The sequence below is a fragment of the Symphodus melops genome (genome assembly GCF_947650265.1).
Source record: "Symphodus melops genome assembly, chromosome: 14".
Lineage (NCBI taxonomy): Eukaryota > Metazoa > Chordata > Actinopteri > Labriformes > Labridae > Symphodus > Symphodus melops.
The window spans coordinates 16388243-16405209 of NC_136704.1; the positions used below are offsets into that span (position 1 = coordinate 16388243).

The following is a 16967-nucleotide window of genomic DNA, read 5'->3' on the forward strand; positions in this document are numbered from 1 at the left end:
TATAGATACCTGGGCCGGACGATATGCACAAACACGCAATATTCACCACATTTAAATTAGGCCTTTGTTCCCTTAATTAAATATTAAAAACATAACGCATGAACTATACAGGAGCTGTTTCTTTGTAAAAAATAATGAGAAGGGATTTTTTGTTTTCGTGGAAATGCAGCACAACTGTTCATGTATTTATAATGGAGTTGATTTCATTTTCCAAGAATACTCTCTTGCAACAAGCAGCAAGTGTTGCAGGAATGATGGGTTGTGTAGTGGCACTGCATATCCTTGTTTCTATAGAGCAGAGAGGAGTTTTGGATCAGGACATTGGCTGTGACTTAGATGCAGTATGTGTGTGGGAGGCCTCAGAAGCGCCTGTTAATTAACGGTGTCTGCACAATCAGTTTAGGCTCCAGACAGAATTAAGCTTCGCTAGGTATCAATTTGGGATCTGATCATTTTTGGAAATGCAGCTTTCGCACCATCAGTGCCGTTGTTCATTTTAGATACAAAAATACAAAAAACCAATACGTTTGTGAATATTTTGCCATTACATTTTTGAACCCTTTTCATCTTTGAATGACAGCTGTCTGACTTCAGCATTTCGATGTGATTTACTGAGTATATATTTTCTCCCACACTGACCCCTGACAACATCCTTTTTATTGTCATAGCATTCTTTTTACACTATCAATTACAGTTCTGTAGTCATTGCAGGCCACAGTGTGGGTGCACATACAGTTAAGTAGTTTTTTTCCCCCCAGGCCTTTGTTGGCATCTGTTTTTTACGCTTTTTGCGCTACGTTTGTTTGTTGACTTTCAGTAGACTTGTGTCACCAGGGCAAACAAATATGGCTGAAAAAGAAGATGGCACTGAAGCACCCAAAACTGCTGTCCCTCAAGTGGACACGTGAGGCTTGATTCAAAAGTAAGTCAATATTTATAGTAAAACATACAAGTTAAAATAAGCTTGATTACTGTCCATGACAAAAAAAACCCAACTCTGGTCTCTACAGTTATCATCTGTAGAAAATCTGCTTTAGAGGTGTTACATATTTCAATAAGTCATCTGTTCGTATTACACACAGTAGTGGCTGGCAGTCATAAGTTGCATCACTTTTTGAGTGGCAGAAGGTTGGCGATTACTGTCTGCTAGATATCACCTCTGCAGGTTTAGTAATGCAACTCTTCCACATCCAAAGAGTTTATTCACAAATCATACTTGTGATTCTGAATGGGAAAAGTCCACTTGGTGCAATGTCACATGATCTTGTAATGGGGGAGCTTTCTGAAACCATATGAGGTAATTTTGCAAACTATCATACTACACTGATACATATTGGGATGTTGATAAATACAAGAAATTATACCAGATAAATACAATGTTTTTTCCCCTTAAAAGCATTCAAAATACATTTACGTTACAATCTTCCTTTTTAAAAATGTGGGTTAAAGTGAATCCCCATCTGTAAGTCTGTAAGACATCGGTGTAAGTCTGTGTTCAGATATGACTTTCTACCTTCTTTTTACATCTTCCAGGTCAGGATGAAAGTCTTGACAAAGATGCTAGGAATCTTTTTTTTTTCCAAACTTAGTTTTATTTTTAAGTCCATGTGGAACACTTTCTGCATTTTCTAATATTCTCTTAAAAGAAGATAACTGTGTCTGGTATGGTTACAGCTGCCCTGCCAAAGGCTGGTTCAGACTGTAATAATGTTGTTTAAGATGGACATCACATGCATTTACAGCTTTCTCCATTCTTATCATCAATTGACTGGTGCTTTAAGAGCGGGGGTTATACAATCATATAAAACCTCTGGTTATGGCCTGTGTTCTGTTTAGTCCTTGATAGAAACGTGGCGTTGCTTCCCGCTGTATTTCTGATCATGAAAATTATAATACGGAACAAAGATTAGAATGAAATTATTGTGGCCGGAAGGCATTTACACGCCGCACTGAGGCACACTACGCAGGGTGCGGGGAGGGGGAAAAACCCCTAGTCCCCAAGAATAATGATAATACATTAGGCTGTGAGCGTGCTGGTATTATTGCTGTACATTATGTATGTTCCATTTATACTACCTCACACAGCCCAACCGCTGCTGACGGATAGGTCATTACTCCCCGCACCGATGAACACTTATCAGGCCCCACTGCTGTTTATGGCCAGAATGAAGAGCACTTGTCAGTCAAGGTCACTGCTTTGTGTGTCCTCTTTAATAGTTCCTTCTTCACAGTTGTTGAACTTTGTATGCTAGCTCAGGCACCCCTCTAAGTACCCAGAGAGATGGGCCGGCTGCTTAAACGGGGAGATTCAGGCTTTTATGTTCTCTGGCAGAAAGTCTCTTCTGACTGTGTGAAGAGCTGCTGTTGGTTGGTCCTGTGCAAGGTTTGTCTGGTCCGAACACCGTGAGATCACTGCCCTTGTCTGAATGAGATACTGTGTCATTTATAAGAGGGTAGTTTTGATAGTGCATTCCTATGCTCGAAACGTGGGGATGCTGCTAAGGACTTCAGATTGAGTGTTGTCACGAAGTCTGGCCAGCATCCCAACACAGTGTTTTATAAATCTGATATCAAAGAAGAACTAATTAGAGACTGCATGTCAAGCTGCTGCAAATGTTATCTTCAGTTAAAATTTGTTCTGCCTATTTCTAGGTAAGAAATTCCCTATTATTCCTATAAATCCAGATCTGAATGTAGAGGTCCTTTTTTTTATTAAAAAAACAAGCAGCTATAAGTTAGAAACATTAAAGCGACTGAATACAGCAGCTTTACTGTTGTAAAGTTACAAATCTGTTCCTCTAACTCTCCTAAGCAGATTCCAAAAACAGAAATGTCAAACACATGTTGTACTTAGATATGTTTATTTTCATACTCTTTCCCAATTATGTCTGACAGCAAACTGTCAATAGAATATTTAAAGTTCTGTCATACATAGGCAAATAAAAAGCAAACCATATCAGTACGGGCTTTATAGTAAACTGCACTTGTTTTCTGAGTCTAGAGCTTGAACTGGATTGGTACTCCCCATCAGCCGATTCACAAATTAACGGAAATTTAAAAAATATCATAACCTCTCTAATTGATGTGCTTCAGTAAAGAAAAAAAAACAGAAAGAGACTGGTATGAAACCTATTAGTGTCTGCTTTACTGCTGAAGCAAATGAGCTGCTTTCTCGCATGTTTGCATGTGAGTGTCTGGGCGTTTGTGTGTGTGTGCGTGTGAGAGTGTATGATAAGTTCGGGTGACAGGATCCTAAGAGCCAGCTCTAACTGCAGGGCCAATGCTAATGCATGGCTGGTTGCGTTACACCAGCTAGTGCTGAAATCAGAAGTGGCCCACAGTGCAGTGCAGAGTTTGGCCCTGGGACAAAAACTGATTTTTGGTTCCCTTGGATTCCCTTAGCCTGAAGCCTGCTAATATTTATCATCACTGCACAAGTCATATCTGTGTGTCTTGTCGCACTAAAAGCCTGCACAAGCAAAGGCGCACACTCTTGTTTCTCTAGACTGCTTAAGTAAAAAGGGCTTGCCCCATGGTAACTGTCCATGTTGTTTTATGTTATGTTTGGATCTCATTTGTGCCTGCTGTACTTGTTTTCTTCACTACCAAAAATTATCACTCTGTTTTAAGCTCTTGTATTATTGATAGAAACCTTGTATTCTGTAGTGTTCATTTTCATGAGATGGTTTTCATAAAGACATTAAGACAACATTTTTCAGATGTTGTCTTGACCATTGTGGATACACAAAGCTAAAGATGTTAGATTTTAACCACAAAGTATGATAAAGCACACTACAAACAGGAGAATTCCACTGTCATGTTAGGTTTACATCAGCATCGCAGCTTATGAGATAAGAAAAGCAGATCCCGTAAAAATCACTCAGGTTTGTCTAAACAGTCAACTTCAGCCTCTGTCACTTATTTCACTCAGCTGTCATAAATCCAAAATGGCCGAGTTTGACAAGGTGATTCTCATTGTCACCATTTCTCTTGTAAGTCACCCAATGTAATTTACAGTCCTCACCTTCCCTTCCTGTTTCCCCAGAAACCCCCTCCACACAGTCCTACTGTAAAAATGAACAGTTCCTGTTTCTGCGCTTTGATGCAATGCTGACAGGAGTCACTTTGATATACTTCCGAGTATGAAATTTCGATCTGTCCTGTTTTTTTTTTTTTTTCCTCTCCCCAGGCTTCATCTTTGCAGACATTGGGAGCTGTCATTGCGCGACACCCTGTGATGTGGGTGACACTCAGCCGATATGACAGGTGCTGGACAGCAGACGCACTCCCAGGCGAGCTGGCTATATTTCTTCAGGTAAAGTGCTGAAATGTGTAAAAATATTATCTTTAAATTTATCACAGATAATATAAATTCCCAAACACATACCAGAGATGTGCAATCATCCTCTAAAAGAAAAATGCTTAACAAACATCACATGAGTTTTTCAGATTTTTTTTACATAGTTGTTATGAGCCATCTAATTATTAAGCTAAATTAACACCTTGTATCATTGATCAGAGTTTTTAAAGATTCTCATTGGACATTAATAAAGATATTTAAAAGATACCCTCTGGCTATTTAGTTAGGCAGACTGTAACTGCAAAGTCACACATCTTAAAAGTCTTCAAAAAACTGAAATGTGAAAGAACTCATAAAAAGTCTCACCATGCTCAGAATATCGTTTCAGTAAATCAAGAGTTTCGACTTTTATGGCTCATTAAGAGGAAAAACTGTCTTGTTAAGATGGAGGATTTGTTCCAGTGAATTCTGGGGTGGTGGTTCTGCAGTGGACCGTGGGAGCCCACAGGGTGTATGTTCACAGTGTTTCCTGGATTAGACACCTTAGTATGGCCTGTGGAGAGATGTTCGTCGTCCCCTGTTCACACAATCTGCCTGCTACAGCTGAGCTGCCCTTTGCCAACAGGCCTGGAGACAGGATGGACAGATTTAGATCCACATGTCGCAGTTTTCTTTTGCTGCAGCTCACCACTTATTGTATTCACACTATCTATGCTATTATAGTTTAAGTAGATCTTTGTTGGGCAGATAACAACATGCTTTCTTCCATATTTGCTCATGAATGTGTTTTGGGAGAAAGGCACTTTGCGGATGTTTAGATAGCTTTGTTATTCAGCAAGCAATTACAACAAGTGGTGTTATCAGTCCATCTGTGAGAGGCCAAGTTCTGTGTACCAGTCTGTGGAAGAATGTTCAAGAAGTCAGTACACTTGCATTGTGCGTTTGTGTGCATGTATATGCATTTTCTGTTGTGTAGTATTAATATTTAATGAGATGTTCCCATGCAATAATTTCTCATCTTTACATTTTTGTTTTGGTTACTGACTGGTTGAAGTGCCAGTTCTGTCCGTAACTGCACAGCTCACAGCTTATGAGGCCTATTGTTTCACCACACACACACACACACACACACACACACACACACACACACACACACACACACACACACACAAACATGTTGACATGCTCATCCGTCACTAGGAAAACTGCCACAGGCTGTGGCCTTGGCACAAAGACATTCTCTGAGCTGAGTGAAGATGCTTGGAGCCAAGATGCGCCCAGTCAAAATGTTAAGAATTTCAGATGCCAGAGTAGACAAGCACAGGCGTTGATTTGAGGAGAAATGATGTTGAAGCAACTGTAGATATTTATTACACAGATGTGATGCTTGTTTTCTGACAGCTGTGTACGCTCACTGGTTGCTTTTGTTATGGCAGTGAAAACGGAAAGGAAAAGGAACGTGTTTAAAGATTAAAGAAATAAATAGTTAGCTCTAAAGTAATAATTCTGTTAGAGCATAGACTTTTTTTCAAACCCTGCCTCGCTGCCTCTAAAATTAAATCACCAAAAGAGCTACAGCAGAGCTAATGAGACACCATGTGCAGAGGGTGTGGTCAAGAAGCATCGTTTACTCCGAAGCAGGAGCTATAAGCAGGCGTTGTTATCATTATTTTGCATCTGCATTCGTTCAAGAAACAGCTGTTGAATTTTGAGCGAGATTTAAAGTGGCAGGGCCCGGAGTTGTTCTTGTTCATTCAGCTAACTTAGCCTTGACATGATAGCTTCTGGCAAAGGTTTGTGCTGAACTCAACATCTCTGACAACCGTCAAAACCACTGACCAGTCCTCTCTCCCTCTCCGTGTCTCTCTTTCTTGACTATTTACATGTTTCTCTTCCCCGTCCTCCATCTTTCCCTGCCTTCCAGGATTGCCCATTCCGGGGGTTAAGACCAACATAAAAAAAGTGGGAAAACGAGAACCTCTGATGCCACTAGATCAGTTTCCTCTGCCAGTACTCATCTCCATCACTGCCACATCAGCTGGTCCCAAGGTTGTGAGGTCATCCGAACATCTGGCCCCTCCGCCATGTTTCCTAAGGTCAGTGGGTAGCATCTGTTTATGGACCCCACCACCTTCAATGTCTCTGACAAGCAGGATCACACTGAGAAAGCAGACAAAATGCTTTGATCAGTCACAAGTGTTGACAAGCTTTGAATCTGATGTAGGTTAACCTGTCACAGTCAATGCAGTCCCTCTACTTATAGTGAAGTTATATCAGAGGATATCAAACCATAGCACACAATAGCCTTTGTGTAATGGAGCTCAATTGTTGAGCACAGTCCATTTAAAAGCTATCGGATTGTGGCGCTGGTGGTGCAGTGGTTCATGTGTGCGTCCCATGTATGGAGGCTGTAGTTCTCAACGAGGGTGACCCAGGTTCAAATCTGACCTGTGGCTCCTTTCCTGCATGTCAATCTCCACTCTCTCCTCCTAATTTCTATCTCTTATCTCTCCAATAAAGGCCCAAAAATCCCAAACGTATATTCTACATTTAAATACGGGCTTTAATAGAGATTCCTTGTCTTTTGGTGGACACTTGAGGAACTGCAGTTTTTTGCTCTTCCACATTTTCCAACACTGCTGGTCCTCGACATAAAACATTTTTATAAGCAGTACTCGTTCACTTTGAGCTCAGGTGACTCTGCCTCTGTGTTGTTGTTTTTTCAATCTCACAGATCTTTACATTGGTTTGTCCACCCCCATGTAAGTGACACACAAACATGTTGCAGGTATTTAAGCCTTGGTTGCTGCCAATTTATGTCATGTGAAATCTAAAACTCTACAGAGGAGAAATAATCGTGTAGATTACTAATTTTTCTAAAAAATGTGTTCGTTATACTTTTCTCTTAAGAGAGAGATAATCTGGCTGACATATCCAGAAACAACAGAGCCAGTGATGTAGGTGATGCATGTTTATAAACCAGATGATTTGGTGGCAGGCACCTGTCCCTTTGTGTCTGGTCCCGGTGAAGTTTGAGCAGCAGCCGCTGCAGTGATGTCAGGGGCTCTTAGGGGTCAGGACAGGAATTATTGAACAGAGGGTAGCTGACAGAGGGAGCTGGCACTGGGAGCAAACAGATGTTGCAATCATAAAGAAATACACAACCTCTGAATTAAATATGAAGAGTGGGGGCAGCAAGAGTGGAGCATGCAGGTGACTTCTCTGCTTCCTGGCCAATCACAAGGTTTGTTGTTAGTGAAAGCACCACTTATTGGTCAGGTGTTGTTGTGATGATAAAAAAATGTGCGTTCTCTCAAATCATGCCAGTTTCTAAGAAAAGACCTGAGATGTGACCAAAAGCCTTAAGAAAAAAAGAAAAAAAAAACTTCTTGCAAGAAGACAGCTGTTCGGAACATACTGGAGATTCATTATTCAGGAGCAAAGAGTCTCTGGACGCAGCACGTAATGTCAAAGTGTTTTAAAGCATTTACGCCACAGCAGCTCAGTGATGAAATCTGTAAAAGAGAGAGGAATCTGACAGAATGTCCTCAGAACATTGTTTTACCACAAGTGTTTTGTTTCCCAGTCATTTTACAGGGCTCCTCACTCACAAGAACTACAAGTCTGTCTGAATATTTGATGGCAGCAGAAACCATTCCTGTCTTTTCTGAGAGAGCGAGACAGTTCAACGACTTCTGTGCACGTAAACCAAGTCATTTGTTCTCCCAGTTCTTTGAAACCGTTCAAGTGGAAGTTTATGATACTGCTAACTCTTAGTGATTCTTCGTGTTTAAACTTTAAACTCTATTTGATCACTGCTTGGAGAATCAACAAAAATCGACTTCAAATTCTGTTGCTGCCGTAATTGTAATACGGTGCACAGCGAGATGCTTCAGATCCATCAATTCCTTCTGGCCTCGTCTCCAAGTTAGAACAAGAAGTAAGCAGCAGAGTTGGGACAAAATGCTGATTCTGCAATATATCGTCATCCTGACTGGCATGATGCAAGTATCAAATTGTTGGTGCCAAATATCAATATTGTACATAAAATTTCTGATTTTTTTATTCTTTAGTTAATAAGATATTGTGATGCATTATATGATTAGTCTGTGATATACTGTATCAACTATCACTGGATTTCTGTAATGTGATTTTAAAGTTCTCGTCAACCACATACCACTTATATTATCATAGGCCCTGCTATTCCCACCGCTAGTGTTAAGTATGGATAAGTATTCTTTAACAAAATATACATTATTATTCATCATGTCAGTGCTAGTTTCAAACACACACAATTTTTTATGGAAAATCACAGAGTCGTGGATCAATGAACCAGATGAGAAAGTTGTATATTAAGAAAATAAATCAATTCTTTACACGTATTAAAACTAATTATTCAAAATATTGTCCAAGATATTGTATAAAACAAACAAAAAATGATGCTGCCAGAGTAAGTGTCAAAAGATCGATTATTTGATGTTTATCACTTAAGCATGCAGTTCATCTTAACCTACAGCAAAGATTTTCTTATGTTTTTACATGCTAAAGAAGACATTTGAGATTTCTCACCCTAAGAGCCCTCCCTATAACAATTTATTATTTTAAAACATGATGTATTTGTGCCTCAAATCCAGCGCTGCATATCTCTCCATGTTTATCTCTGAAGTGGATGGCCTTCTGCCAGTTCGGCCTGGCTCCGAGTGCTGCAGTGTCAACAGTGAAAAGTGAGGGCCAGAGGGGTGATGTAAGTATTGATACACTCCTTGAAATCACTTTGTCACCGCCCGAGATACCAAAGCTGCCGGAGCAACACACGGCAGGAAAGACGATTGAGAATTCTTGGCAGAGGGTCGAAGGATGCCATTAAAAAGGCAAATGTGATTAATTTTTCGTGAGAACGCCCTCTTCTTGGTGATTGTCAGCGAGGTCGGCCTAAAGGGATGTGACACAGAAATTACTCTTCCTCCTGGCGTCTAATGTGGCTCGTCACTCTGAGGAAATATCTCTGAGACGGGGGGAATGACAAAAACGCTCTCATCTAATAGACTAACTATTTGTCCGGGGCTCATGCGGCAGAGATCTGGCTCAATAGCGCTAAGTGATCTATTGCTTAAACACCACAGATCACTTGTTATTCAACACAAACAAAAGGGTTTTATCTCAAATCAGCGCTGAGAGCTCCTTCACATTTGTATGGATGGGGGACAAAGGCAATTTAAAACAATCAGGGAAACAAAAGTGTACGCACAACACATTCTAGAATTCTCCTTGTTTCATTGGTACTCATATTTCATCCTTTTAACACCGAGTGTCTTGCTGTGTCAGTGCTGTCAGAGTTCTCTTTAAACCTCTTTGAAATGAGACAAAACCCCCTGCGGAGTGACATTTTCCAGGCAACACAAGAGTGCAGACCACATTTTACCCGGCTGTTCATAAACACACAGGCAGCACTAAGACCGCTGCACCTGTCTCTTCATGTACATGTGCTAACAACAAAAGACAAGTCACAGGTCACTCTAAAGGTTATGTCTGTATCCATTTCATGCACTTGCAGATGCATGCTTGTAACAAATGAACACGCTACATTTTCTGTGAAAGTCGGCTGCAACTACATTGGCAACAGAAATCCTTCCAGTCAGCCTATTGAAGCAACACATGTAGGTTAAAAGGAATGTTGCTTCTTGTTCCTACTCATTATCGTGGGACTTATTGATGCGTTTTTTTTTGTTTGTTTTTTTTTTAAGATTTGTTTTTGGCTTTTATGCCTTTATTATATAGAGGGAGGACAGTGGATAGAGTCGGAAATCAGGGAGAGAGAGTGGGGAGAGACATACGGGAAATGGGCCACAGGCCGGACGCGAACCCGGGCCGCCCGCGCGTGAGGACTGAGCCTCAATACATGGCGCACTGCCGCTGCACCACCGGCGACCCCATTGATGCGTTTTTAAGCCTATGCAATTGTGCTTTGCGTTTTCTTCAATCAAAAAAAAAAAAAGAAATTGTAGCTCAGTAGTTTTAATTGTTTACAGATGTACCATTGTCTTTAGAATGAACATGCTTCAAGAGTTGAAAGTTTACCAATAATAAATACAAAAACTGACGATTATCAAAATTTTCATTTACATTAGTATTTATTTAGCATCTTTTAAGTATTTACTAGGATCTCAACCAACTTAGCACTTTAACATTGACATTCGGAGAAACCTAATAGAATAAACAAAACGTTATACTGTATATGCTAGAAATTGCTAAATTGAACTATGTATTTAAAGCCCCATATTTGTGTGTAGCTTAGCTGTAACTGATTCCCAAGACAACCATGTACAGAGCTGAACTTTCGATCTGAGCCTTTAAACTCCACACAGAAAAGTAAAATCATTTTGTCTTCTGGAAAGAATAAGTTGTGAAATTGAGGGTAAATGTGACCAGCTGTTCTCTCTGAAAAGGAGCCTTTTTCTGAGTGCTGAAATGATTGTTAAAGTCATATTTATAGCCCATCAGAGGTGAAAATATCTTAAACCCTTTTTGCCCATAATCCTGTAGTAGTCTTTGGTTTGTGTGTCCTCTTTAAGATATAACGATCCCGCTGCTGCACGCTGGCAGGTCAGGCTTCTGCACACACAGCGCTGTAGTTAACTTGGTGAGAAAACTGCTCACGTTCTTGTGTCCCATTACCGCGACCACCTTGAGATAAATGGCTCTTTCTCCCCTCTGCCATAAGGTTTTATATCTAACGACATGTGTTGAGTATCTGACTGCGGGTTATATTGTTTCTGCAGAAATAAAACAATCACTTCTGCGGCTATATCAGTGCGCCTGCCTGTGGTGTGTAACCGCTGGACCATCTATACACACTGTTTATAGGTGTAAGGAGGAGGACAGTGGCAGGTGACAGGTTAACTCTGCTCTGTAAATTCCTGGGCCGTGTATGATGTAGCCTGTGATCCTGCAGGCCTTGATTAGATCTGAGCTAGTAAATATCCTGTGATTAATCAAAAGGGCTTGTTCTGCGTGTAGCGTCCCTGTGTCACCTTCACAGCTGGGGAGCTGGGCCGCCTTGTTTACCTCCATCTCAGACCCCATCCTCATTTCATCCCAGCTCACAGAGGGCTGGAATATCAGGCTCCTGAAAAACTCAATGCGGTAGACATGGGTTGTATTACATCTGCATCTAACATGAGATGAGACAAAATTTTGATACAGCAGTATTTCCTCATCCTGACTAGTTTGATACAATTATGAAATCGCCGGCAAAATATATGGATATTAAAAATAAATGCAGTTAAACTTTGAAGGAGACTTTCATATTTTTCCGTCAATCAGATACCATGATGTATTATTTTTATGACTGACTATTACTTCCTATATTTTAGCGTCCCACACTGTCATTTCTTTTATACATGTAACTCTTAAGAAGATACATATTATATATTGGTGATAATTTTGCTTTCATTAAAGCCCATTTAAGTACAAATCCAAAGATTAGTTTCAACTAATAAAAGTATTCTTTTTCCCTTTTTCAGTTGTTTTTTACTGAGCAGATCTCACACACACCATCCTGTCACTTCAAATTTAAGTGCATTTATTCACATCTGAAAATAGTTCCTTACTATTTTCTAAGTTTAAGAAATGTTTATTGAATTACAATCTCCAGTTTTTTTTTTAAAATAAAGATGAAAATAGATTAACCTTTTTTTCTCTAAGATTGACATCTTAAGCTGGAACTCATTTGATAGAAGCCAAGTTCCACAGGAAGCGAAGATCATTTTGAATTGTTTGAAGGCACTCTTGCTCATCGTTTGCTTTTAGCTTTTATAATGGGATTTGTAAAGACGTATAGATAAATGCAAGGCTTATCCTTACAACACAAAGTAATTAGCCCTCCGAGAATATCCCCTTTGAACGGCTCTCCTACAAGCTTATAACATCCATGAAACATGTTAAAATGAAGGCCTACATGATAATGGGTGATTAAAGTAATTAATAGTCTGAACTAATTACTTTAGCCAGTCGAGATTCATTTACTGCTGATGAGTAAGTGGTGTGTTTTGAGCAGTGCTTGTCCAACTGAAACTGAACCATTTTAATTACCCATCATGCTCTCCTCCTAATTTTCAGCAGGGGTAACATTTCTCATAACTACAACTTTTTCAGTTTTTCTTTGTTATAAAAACTCTGCTGTGGGGTGTTTATCATCTTCTTTGTACACTTGGAAAATGCCTTCTGAGGTCCCGACTTGTCAACATAGTCTTGTCCTCAGAGCGTGATTATACTGATTGCTGCCCCCCTTTTTCATGTTGACCCTGTGATTGTCATTCGAAGACGGTGTAAGGGACATGCATGTCATGTTAATAAAGACATTAGACCGCATGTATTCCTCCTCCATAGAAGGGAAGTCTGGACCTGTCTGGGAATATAGATCTTTAATTGCTTTTGCGTGGTGGTGCAGCAGAATTGTGCTTCGGAGATGTCACCTCTGCCAACCCTGAGTGCACGTCACTGTCAATAGGCCTGAGAAATCTTCCTAACAAGCTCACGATTACATAAATCTATGGCCGCTGTGAATATTGCACTGAAGAGACTGAACAACTTTCAAGGAGACTTTGTGTTTGATGTTCCTGGGTTTGATTACTTTTTTTGAAAAAAGAAAAAAAAAAAAGAAACCTGTTCTATTGGAAGTGTGTCCAAACAATCTAGGTCTGCTAATTTTGTCATAGTCAATTTAATAGCGTGGCCGTGAGAAAGGGCAGCGATGGAATGAAGTTCCTGAGTGCTTTGCAGAGGGGCGTGAGTGGCTTTGACAGGTCTGGTAAAATATGCTCCGCTGTACCTTTTTCCATTACAGGACCAGGCACCACAAATGCAAATCACAGTCCTCTCTCAGGAGGTCATTAGAAAAGTGACATATCAAACAACTGGCTTCAAGTGGCAGACACAATCTAACATTATTGCTACATCAGTGTTTTCATATTTTAATTTCTGCTGTTATTATCATAGCTTTTCAAACTGTCCTCTTCCAGGGAGAGGGAGAGGGAGAGAGGGAGAGAGGGAGAGAGGGAGAGAGAGAGAGAGGGAGAGAGAGAGAGAGAGAGAGGGAGAGGGAGAGAGAGAGAGAGAGAGAGAGAGAGAGAGAGAGAGAGAGAGGGAGAGGGAGAGAGAGAGAGAGAGAGAGAGAGAGAGAGAGATGCTTTTTTTTGAGCAGCCATCTAAAGTCATTGTTTAGATTGAGTCTGAGCGCTCACTTCCATGTTTAATATGGCAGAAATCCTTGATGATCAGATTTGTAACCACATCCTTAAGAGAGTGACTAATAGACTGGCGCTGTCTCATGGCCTTCTATGAGGAGATGATGAATTGGCTTAATGGTGAGCAGACCAGAGTGCAAAGCTGAGGGGGAGTGAGAGGGGACATTAAATGACATGGTTTTATAGCCTATCAGCATTGTCATACCCCTGCTGTAATTTCAGCCTCTATTTTCTCTGCACCATAAGGCGGGTTGGATGTTAGGCCCTAAGCTCCGTTAAACACGCGACTTTCAGGTATCTGGTGCCTAGTGGTGCCATGTGTCATCACCTGTAGAGGAAGTTGATGTGCTGATTGAAGAAGAGTCTCAATTCAAACAGCCCATCACTTTAGTCCAGATATGAGCAGATTAATACATTTATATCGCTATGTGTATGTATTAACCTGACCGATAATTTATGCTGCAGGAAGAGTCAAACATACTTAATAAAGCACAGACAATGCAGAAAACATAAAAAGTGCAAATGCAGGGTACATCAGCGAATGTACTGTTGACTGCAGAATGATAAAGTTTCGTTTTGTTCATAAAAGGCAGGGTTGGTTATTTTCTCTAGATACACTTCTTAAGGATTCTTATGGTCCTGACAGACAGATTAATAACTCGTGTGCTCTGAAAAAGGAATGAAGAAAATCTGTCATTTGTAGCAGTGGCAAACTTGTAAAAGCTTTGACCAATGTCTGCCACGAGGTACCAATCTGATGAACCAATCATGCCTTCCCGTCTCCCTAATCATTCTCTACCCCATGCACGCATGAGCCCACACTCAAAGCATGAGCTGAGGTCTGCTTCTGGACCAATAGTGCGTGAGTGAGGGGTGTGGCTTTTGAGAGAGCACAGAGGGGAGGGGGTTGCTACTTTCAAAATCATGCTGGTTTACTAAAATTACCAACCATGCTTTTAGTTTATCCTCATCAACAGGCCAAACTGTTTCTTAAATGTGAAATGTTGTGTTTTTGGTCAAATGAGCAAAGAGAGCTGATCTTATTCAGCTGAGAGGGTTGAGCTGAAGAGAGAACTATTGTAATACAAGTAATACATGCTTTGATCAAGGCTAATTCATGAGCTGGCTACTAAGTCAGTTTGGTAAACTTACAGTAACCCGATCAGTAACCCTATCATGCAAGGTTCAAGGAATGCGGAAACACAGTTTCTGATTTGGGCAAAAATATGAATACTTTAACTACGCACCAAACATCAACGTTGCTCTTAATGAGCATTGAGCTAAGCAAACTGTGTCTAGTGCCTCACTAGCAGTGTGGCTACAGACTGTTAGCATGCTGTAAGATGGCCTAAAGGGACTGAAGTCTTTGAAGTGGTCCAACATGAGACGTAACATGTATTCAGTGTCTGTTGTTTTGAACTCACTGTGCATTGTAAGAGCCATTAGGCCGAGTATTTACCAGATTGTTTTCAACACAACTCATTATTTGTGATAAATGTGCAGGCCTATTAAAGGGAAACGCTCTAATTTTAAATGAGTGGGATGCACCTGTCATTAAGACTCATTCACTAATAACGACTATCCACTGAATAAGTAACGACCTTTCTCATTTCAGTTGACTTCTCAACCGTCTGTCTTGTACGCGTCTACCGTTTGTTAGCTGCAGAATGATTATTTTTGTGTTTGCTGTCAGTCCTCAGGCTGTATTCAGTCTGCTCTACAGTTGATTGAAAATAAATCAGAAACCTTTTATGATGATGAATTAACCCTAATCAATAGGCTGAACAGTCTAAAATGTTCAACGCCAATGTTTCATTCATATGAGCAATTAAATTAAAACGTTTTAGACAGTTGGTCAGTATTTAAACCTTGGCTGTAAAAACCTTTTTTTTTATCCTTTTTCCTTACATGTAATAAATACATTTACGTTTGGATTATGAAAATAAGTACAGTTTGCAGCCTTTAAGGCCTCCATCAAAAGTGAATTACTTCACCTTCACTTTCATGAAACTCATACGATTGGTATGAAAAGGCAGAACATTTCCATAGAAACAATGACATCGTACTCTTCACCTGACACAATTTAGTACAATTTAAAACACTCTTTTATGCAGAACATGTGAAGTATGTATATCATAAAACCTGAAGAAAGAGAATCAGCGGTGTGTGATAGATGGTTCCCTGTTAAAAGATACTGCCCTGTAACTTTGAAAGACCTCATGATAATACAAGACAGGGGGGCATGTGACCTTCAACCATTAAACTGTTCTGATAATTGTCTAATAATAAAATGTTTTTATTGTTCTAAAACCCTTTGGTATAATTGAATTTCACTCATCTTCTTTTTTTATTCTATCTTTTTTGCTGAGGCTGTGAAACATCACCATTACCGCTTATAATGATGGTGTGGGATTGGTTTTTCTGGATTGCTCGCCATCCGTCCATCCACCTCCCCACTTTCCTCCCTGCAAACTTAACATTTAAACCGCTCTCATTACAGCACAGATTACAGAGTCCTAATGGTCCTTATTAGCACCCACTGATCCTTGGCTGGGCCCATGTCCTAACATCTTTTAATTAGCATTCTAGAAATCTAATCAATGTAATAACTCAGAATAATCTCCCCTTTTTGCACTTATTTTCGCCTACTCTTTTATTCCAGGATGTTCTTGGCTCCAAGGCTCAAAGGCTGATGGAACAAGGCCCATTTTCTGAGGCTGGCAGGTACGTGACCAAGGAGGTGAGGAGACCTTGAAGAGCTCATAGTTGAAGGGCAAACATGATCATAGAGCAGTCTGTGAGCTGTGATCAAATACATATCTAGAAAACACAGCCTATGCATACGAGATACGGAAACAATTGTTTTTTTTTTACACCATATGTTCAGGTAAAAGGAAGTAGATCATTGAAACAACATGAAAGGCTTTATATACCTGTTTGTGACAGTAGAGAGGCTGAGCTTTTCCTCTTAATGCCTTGTAAAGCCTTCAGTCCTGTGGTGTGATTTGAAGTGAAAGCCAATGTGTGGTTTGGCAGTGGACGGCCATTTTGTGTCTGGTCTCATGCATTGTTTCACTGGGTGTCACATTGGCTACATATCAGAATCCTTGGTGGCGACGGCGGTGAGCGAATCTGCAGGTGTCATTAAAGCATTTTTACGGCAACAGTTGAGCAGAAAAAAAGGACAGACGATGTGAATCTTTTTAACAAGTTTGCAGGTTTGTAGCTCAAAAAGAAATCCAGTTAATAGAATATTAAACCTTATTGCTCCCTTGATTTGTTAAATATTGTCGGATGTCAACTCCATTTTTTTCTTCCTGTTAAAAAAAAAAAAAGTAAAGGATGCAGTTATTAGGCCATTGTGACCAGCATCATTGTGGGAGAAGCTAGTCCCTGCCAGCCTTGTATTCATACACCTTCTG

The 16967-nt window shown here is 40.2% G+C and overlaps 1 long non-coding RNA gene across 1 annotated transcript in view; it reads left to right on the plus strand.

Annotated features, from left to right (window-relative positions):
- Positions 1-16885, plus strand: part of LOC306834946 — a 41113-nt gene extending 24228 nt beyond the window's left edge. Inside the window, exons 4-6 of the long non-coding RNA XR_013780546.1 lie at positions 4190-4315; positions 6225-6396; positions 16208-16885. This is a non-coding gene — a long non-coding RNA (uncharacterized lncRNA). The remainder of the gene's footprint in view (positions 1-4189; positions 4316-6224; positions 6397-16207) is intronic.
- Positions 16886-16967: the final 82 nt, after the last annotated feature.